At 44.3% G+C, this 8,241-nt stretch overlaps 1 non-coding gene across 1 annotated transcript; it reads left to right on the forward strand.

The window, feature by feature from the left end:
• Positions 1-951: 951 nt before the first annotated feature.
• On the forward strand, positions 952-1,023 carry trnac-gca (transfer RNA cysteine (anticodon GCA)). Its single transcript has one exon. It is a non-coding gene; the product is annotated as a tRNA-Cys (tRNA).
• Positions 1,024-8,241: the final 7,218 nt, after the last annotated feature.

An 8,241-nucleotide genomic window follows, 5' to 3' on the forward strand; every position in this document is an offset into this window, starting at 1 on the left:
GAAATTGAGACACTGATCGATTTCATGTTCCCTCGAAACAATGAATATGTAGTTCTAACGTCGTCATAGATCTCAAATGGAAATTTGAACTAGAGGAAAACTAAATGGCGTCATTGTGCGAAACGTATAGAGAGCATGATGTGTGTGTGTGTGTGTGTGTGTGTGTCCTCAGTGGCGCTTGTGACCCTGGCTGACATGCTTCCTCCACAGGCCAAACAAGTTTTCCAACAGGGCCCCCCTCTTTTCCCCAGGAGCAGCGGGGTCGGATTAGCTGCAGGAGAAGCTGGAGCGGCACTGCTGATAACCCCGCGCTGTTGTGCGTCTGCATTGCCGCCAGAGCATCTCTGTTTCGCCGCCGCGTGTAAAACATGATAGAGATAGTAACCAATCTCAAACATTCCCCAACAGAAACAACAAAGCCAACATTTTTCAAGCGCTAAAGCAAACAGCAAATCTCCTTATCTGAAGATAGATTGCCGCTGAAAGACCACCAGAATTCAAAGGGAGGAAACTGGTGTTTTGTAATGATGGGCCTCGGGGGACTGAATGGCATTTTGGAACTTATATGAAAATATACTGAGCTAAAAGAGAGAACAGCCTGATGTGTGCGTGTGTTTACAGACTAATAGAGCCTCCGTGTTAAAGCTGGCCTACTGCTAAATATCTCCGTCTCTAATGTTCCATGCCAAAAATGGTTTCCAGCTTACATGCAAATTAAAGTTCGAAAATAAACATTAGTGTATCTTAACCGGGTGATGAGACATTTTGAAGGCATCAAAACAAGAAAAATATGCTCTTTATGTTAACCAGTTGCTGCTTTTGACATGGCTGTTGGAGTTATTTGGTTTTCTTAGTTTCCTTCTTTAGTCAAAGGTTATTAAGGTCAGATAATGGGTGAACGTCAGGCTACATGACAATGGTTTGTTGAAAATAAAGTGGCTCTCCTATCAAGGGGGTATAGCTCACTGGTAGAGCATTTGACTGCAGATCAAGAGGTCTCCGTTTCAATTCCGGATGCCCCCTGACACTAAACAGAAAATGCACCTTTAATTGTGTCAATTTATACACAATTTCAAATGACATTAATTGAGAAATTGTAATATTACATTAGTGATGTTACAGGAAAAAAAACAAAGACTGAAGTGAGCAACTTTCAATGAAATTGAGAAATATCAAAACGGTTTTATTTCAAACCTCTAATGGCGCCTGACCATTTCGACCGTAGAATCAAGACGCCATGGGAGAAAAAATGAGAGACTCAAATATCGGAGGTCTTTAGACAGAATACAGACTGACACAGCTCATGCTCATCTTGAGCTCATTCAGTTGAAAGTTTTGAAAAAAGCTCACTTGTCAAAGACAAGACTGTCTGAAACGTATCCGGGGTAGAAGACAAACGTGACGAGTGGTGGAGCGCTCCATCTCTGCTCAGCCATGTGTTTCTCCTCTGCTCTAAGCTGCAGGATTGTTGGCCTGATTATGTAATTCTCCATTATCCACAGTTTGGAAGATGAACTTGAAATTTTCAAGGAATTCCTGACGCAGCTTTTTTTTAAATTTATCAACTCTTTACTAAATGATGGTACTGTCACATCGCTAACAGTTGTCACATACTGTTACACTGAAAATCTGCCCGCAGTCCTATTTCCCTTCGACTTACAGAGGACAGAGCTGTTTTTGGATGAGGAAAAAAAGAAACAGAAAACAGGAAGAAAAAGAAGAGTTTCGTCTCACTGCCATTTTTGATATGAGTGGGAAAACATGCACAATACTGTTCTCCGGTAAACAGGAGGGTCGGCGTGTTTTCTGCCACGATGGCCGGAACGACGAAGTACCAACAACAACATTCCTTTATTTGCTTTTCACTTATCGCATGGAAAAAAGTGACTCTTTTAATTATAAGCACATGGAGAAAAAAGAAATCAAAGCCGCTCGGCATCCTCAAGAGGTGGCCCCAATATAAACAGCGATCTGTTGAGCAGCAGAGTAAACTTCCTCTGCCTGCACTGATGCACACACTTCCTGAGGGGATTGAGCCGTGCATCGGACCGAACCCCGTCCCCCGAAACGGCTGCAGGCCTTTGACTCGGCAGCCGGACAAATTTAAGCCACATGCTGATCTTGTTTGCCTTTCCTGTCTTCACGGAACAAAATGTTAAATCTGGAAGGGAGTTCTAATTATTCCAGCGTACATTTTGGTTGCAGTCTCATCCATCTTGAAGTTTCCCAACAACTTTTGATTCTATTGCTGTGAACTCCGTCTCAGATTCATCCTGATTGCTTTGTTCAGTTTCTCACTTTTCACCTGCCAGCCAAAGGTTAACGTCCATGTTTTCTGAATTAATATCTTTTAATCATCACAGTGTTTGTTTAATGTGAGGCAGACGGTAAAACACGGGGTCATTTCCCACCATGTCTTGTGTGAAGATGATTTTCCTCCCATAGATGATCTCAGCACAAAGATGTTTTCTGAGAAACGGGACTTTATTGTTATGAGGAAGATGGATTAACTAGTTGTTTCTACTAATTCGGTGTATTCTACAGCTTATTTTTGATTTCCTGCTCCCTGAGTGCGGATTAATTTCTCGAGTGGCAGCGTCCCAACGGCAACAAAGCCTCCACTTCGAGGGTCCCTAACCTTAGCGCCCTGAGAAACACTCCATCCAGTCCGAGCGCCGAACACCGGGAGACACGACCGGGGAGCGGGAGAGATGTGTGAAGGAGTGGAGTGAGTCCCACCCAGGGAGGCTGGAGAGGAAAGCGCACAGCTGGAGGTCAGAGTTGGGTAGCTCACATCCTACTCACTGTTTGCTCTGCGATACACAAATTTGCCAACAAACAGACAGGATCCTGATTGGGGATCATGTCCGGGGAATCATCCCAAAAATGCAGGATTTTCTTTGAAACATAGCCAGCTCATGAACAAACGAGCATGAAATGACACATGATCCTGGCCATTTGAGGTGAACTTACCATCCATCCTGGTAAAATTCACATAGAAAGGTATAATTAGAAAGATGAGCTGTTGTGAACTGGCCCCCAGATGCAACATCACAGCATGACTTGGAACGTGCAGCATCTCCGAAGACTTTGAAGCGCCTCCAACTGATGTTTGCCATTTCCATAAATGATATCCCTCTGTGGCTTTGTTGCCTGGCTCGCATTATGTTATTTCCAGGCTGCTGCTGGATTTGGCATCAGGAGGCTGAATCGGGATGACCTCGTGTTTTCTGGAGCTGAAACCAGAGGACCTTTCTCTCATGTTAAATGTATTTGTACTTGGAGCTTGGCTTCTTTAAACGGACTGGAATTAGACTCCAAAAAAAAAAAAAAAAAAGAACATGTAACAGTGATCTTCATGAATTCAAGAGTAGTTGAACCCGTTCCATAAAATCTTTGACACATTAAAAACAGTTGTCAGCACAGCGTGTGTCCATCTAATGGCTGATTCACCCACTGAGTTCAGTTCAAGTTAGGAGGAAGATGCTCTATCAATCTGGGATTTAGCTGCTTGGATGATTGAAATAATTCTGAGCTCCAATTAATGTTATTTTAATAAAACAGTAACATGATTGCTCTTTACCAGTCAAATTAATGGATATAATGAATCCACCAGTCCTCCAATATGTCACCTGCATTCATGAATTCCCTCGGCGTCACTGTAAAAACACACGCAGAGAATGGTATTTACAGCACACGGACTACAAAGGCGGACCTTTCCTGGACGTGTGACTATCCTCACGTTGTGTCTCCGCCACAGGACACGCTGACTCGGGTCGGCGCAAACTCCTGGCCGAGACCAAGGAAGCAACACTGCTGACCTGGGAAATCAGGAGCTCTTCCGTCCATACTGCGGAGACAAAGAGATGTCAAAGGACGACGAGCCTTTCCTGCTAATCAGGGGGGGTGGTGGGGTTTGCAAAGGGAAGGACGCCGCCCCTCACCTCTGCTCAGGCAGACAGATGAAGTTTCCATGTTTGTGTTGGCTTTGTGGAGGTCTGAAGGTAGCTGCATCCTTTTTGGCATCGGACGTCGATTCAGAGATTTATCTTCTGTCCCTGTCCGTCCAGTCTGTTTATCCTTTCTCTGAGTTTTGAGTCAGTTTCTTTTCGCTCCGTGTCGGTTTATCTGTGCTGGATGCAGCGGGCAGATAGCTGCTGTCAGAGTGCTGTTATCACTCTGTTTCCTTTCACATTGTTTTCCACGATTTGTTGATATAATCCACGGAGCGTTGTTGTAAGAGGCATCTTAACTTTACATAAACACCCGATTCGGGCTCAAATCTGTCCATTTCCATGGTGTTTTTTTTCTTATTTTAGCCTCCACATAACTCTGGAGAGGGAAGAAGCTGTGTGTCACTCGGGTCACAGATGATCTACACATGGACATCTCAAAAACAACTAAATGGCCGTGAAATCTGGTGCCGGCACCCGTCATCTCCGGAGGGTGAATCCGGACTTCCGTGGTCGCCTGACCTTTTCTGTGTGACATTTTCTTCTTTTTGATTACATGTAGAGGGCCAACAGAATGAGCACTACACTGTTTAAAACAATATGCTGCAGTTATTTTTTTCTTCATGCTTTCTAATGTTTCTATCTGAGACTTTTGAAGATTCTCATGATCTTTCACCGCAGTTTCTCCAACAATAGCTCTCTGCACTGAAGGGCTCCTTTCAGACGCCGTGGTCAGGCTCTGGCTGGAGATACATATCTAAATGTACTCTGACTTGTGCTTTCTTCATGCCGGCCCAAAGTTCAAGATTTGTCCAGAGCCCTGACCCGCTCTCTTTCATCTGCCTCAGATCGTCCCCACTGTGGGCTGTGACCCTGCTAATGTTATACAAATGTCATGCATCACAGGATCCACAACCCCTGCAAAAGAAATGCATGTTTTGTCTGAGAGCATGAATGCAGAAAAGGCCTTTTGTGGAAAAATAGAAATATTTTGCACTATGGAAAAATCAAACTGAAAAATATCAGAGAGACTGTGAAGCAGTCTCTTCTTGCACATGTCTTCAGTCTTAAAACTTTTGTAATCTCTGCTGTTTCACTTCGGCTGTTTACGAGAGCGGGTGCAATCTTTAAGAGGACCAAAGTTCTCTGTGCAGGACTGCTGTGTGGTTTATTAACGCTGCAAGAGTTTCCACATTTGTCACATGAACTTCAGACCCAGAGAAGCTTTATTTATTGAAAAGTCTTTAGCTGCAGGACGCTGCATGTGATAAATTGACTTGATCACAATGTACCGTGACTGTATCATCAATAAACAACTCCCCCCTGGGTCCCGACCCACCCCAGCCCTCGACACCCCCACAACGGCATCAGCAGGCAGACAAAGCGAATGGTTTTATTGGCCACTGTAGAGCGGGATGAGATAACACGATGAAACCGTGGGTTTGATCAAAGACACAGCAGAAAGTCGCATTCCTCCACAGCCATCACCTCAAAGGAAATGACTCACAGTCCAGCCACAGTAAACAGTCGGGACAGACGGCAAGCTGTGCTTTTTATCTCTTTCTTATTTCTGCGGCTTTGAAGCGCCGCAGCTGAAACCGTCCAGGGACGCTGAAGCTTCCTATTAAAGTCACTGTTTATTGGTCCCCGATTTATTGTTGTGTCAGTCTGATCTGCAGTAAACTTGAACAGAAACAAACATAAAACGACATGTGATTACAGAAGAGACTTACCATGGCTGAATTTGAAGTTTCTGCTGCATGAGATCAGTTCTGCATGAACTCAGAATATCATGTGACCAACTCATAAGATGAACCGTTCTGGAAAAAGACTTTAAAAACAAGCCAAATTAATAGGATCACACTTAGTTATACAAGTTAAGATAGTACATTTGCAGATGTTTGCGGGCGTTTTCTGAAAGCGACTGAATTTAGCCTCATTCAGCTGCTTTGAGATGCTTCCTACCTGGACGAATGAGAGAATGAATCTGATTTCGAACTTGTACATGTAAAAGCAATAAAAAAGAACACACATCCAAACAGGAGTAGGAATACCTTATTGTATTTATTCAATTTCTCACTACAAAGCATTACAAATATAATATTTGTGGCTTCAGTGAAGCAGACTTGCTGTCTGTAACTATAAAAGTTTTATTGCAAAAGTTGTGCTGTAGAATGAAAAAATCAGTTGTACTTATATTTTGAATGAATGTTATCTCTCTTTTCACATGCAGATCACTTTCCAATCATTCTTTTCGATTTGAACGAACCTGTGGGTCTTTGTTTTGGGGGTCTCTTTCCTGGACTGCATCACATTCAAGCACGGTCAGAGAGCGTCACATTAGGAACCAGATGCTGGGGTCTTCCTGCCCCAGGAGCAAAATAAAGGTTCCTTTTGTCAGCGATTCCTCTCCTAAAGTGCTATTTTCTGTCTCGGAGAACAGACGGCTCAGTGATGCGGTGCCATGGAAACCACGGCTGTGTCAGGGACTCGGCCTTTTGCCCCGGCAGCTTCGCTCGGCGGCGGCACACTTTCCCCCGGGGGGATTTTCACATACAACATCTGCCCTAATCCCCCCCCCCCCCTCCCTCGCCCCACCGCTCCCTGACTGACCCACCCACTCCAAAAAGCCACAGAGCTTCTGAACTGGCTTCCCTCAATAAAGGTCATGCACACACACCTGCTGGGAGGGTCAGAGGTCATCGCCCAAGCTGGGATTCCCCCAATCTCATTTCAGCATAGCAGAGGAGAAAAGCGTCTCTGTGAATATTTTATTAGAACAACAGCTGATCGATAAAACACCATTTCCTCCTCCAAATCATCACCTCCTCTCAGCACTTTCCCTTTCCGTCTCTTCAGGTTGCGGCGTCTGGCCGCTCCATCATGTGAGCGTGGAGACAGAAGGAGGCTGTGCTGCCTGCTGCCCCGTCGGGCCCTAAAGGAATCATTCAGCCCTCATCAATCTGCTTCCACATTCCACAATAGCTGACAAAGAGGCTCCACTCTCTCCGCGACAGATGGCCTCGCCTCAGGCTCTCCACGCCAAGCTCCCATTGTTTCCTCCCCAGGGTTTGATGCAGGGACCTTTGCTCCTCCTCCCTGGGTGTGACGACGGGACACCAGGGTGCAAAAGTTGTATTTAGGGTCCCTAAATGGTGTGATATGTACAGAACGTTCAACATTTCAAGCATTTTTTTTTTTCATTTGGAAGGTTGAATACAGTTGGAATACAGTCTGGAAGTGACTTGAACCATTGATGTTGAGACAATCTCCAGGATCATCCTGATCCCCACAGGAATAAAGAAGGCAAGCTTGGCCCCCAAGCAGAAAGCTCCCACCGCTTCCTATCGGCCTGGAAGCTCAACAATCACATTAAGACTGTAATAAAATCATCCACTTCAAAATCTCGGGCCTAAATATGTCTCAGATTTACGACTAGAGCATGAAGCATCCAGACCACTGAGGTCCTCAGGAGGAGGTTTACTAAATGGTTCAGAAACAAGGTGGAGCAGTTACACTCCTCACCTCAATGTCCTGAGGACTGCTGACACACACTTCCTTTCAATCAGGACTTAAACAACTATTATTTGTTCAGATTTTCCATCAAACAATAGAAAAATGACATGTTTATTTATTATTCTAAAATGCTGTCACAGTTATTAAAATGCTTTGGCGCCTTGTTGCTGGTGACATGTAAAGAGCTGCGGAGCTGCTGTCTCTCTCTCTGTCCTGCTCACAGAGCTGTGATCTTTATTTTTAGCAGAACCCTTTGTCTCACAAGTTGACAGCCACATGAACGATGTCCAACTGTACATGACATTATCATTATGTCATATAAACCCCTGAATAAACATTACTTTACCTAAAAAAACAGACATTTCATTGAATCTCAGCTGTTTTGTTGCTTTTCCCCATCTCATCATTAGTGGATCAGTCTGTTTATTTCAACCGTTACTTTAATGCCAAACACTGGGACCGCCTCAAGGGAGACTGAGCAGTTAAAAACATCCAAAATTAATAGTGACTGACTCATCCAGGGAACAATGCTCAGCGTACTGGACTCACACAACTTCAACAACACAACATCAACACATCCTGTTTAGGACGGCCGTCTCAAAGCGATGTATGAATTCCTCCTCCAGTTGATGAGTTACTTTGTCTTTTAAGTCACTCCAGGGCTTTCTGAAGAGCCAAACAAAAACTGCAATACAAGATTACTTTGTTCAGTAACTGATTAACTTGACCTGCTATTAAATTACTCACAGAGATGATAGCACCGGAGTATTGT

This window comes from Salarias fasciatus, chromosome 4 (genome assembly GCF_902148845.1).
Source record: "Salarias fasciatus chromosome 4, fSalaFa1.1, whole genome shotgun sequence".
Taxonomy (NCBI): domain Eukaryota; kingdom Metazoa; phylum Chordata; class Actinopteri; order Blenniiformes; family Blenniidae; genus Salarias; species Salarias fasciatus.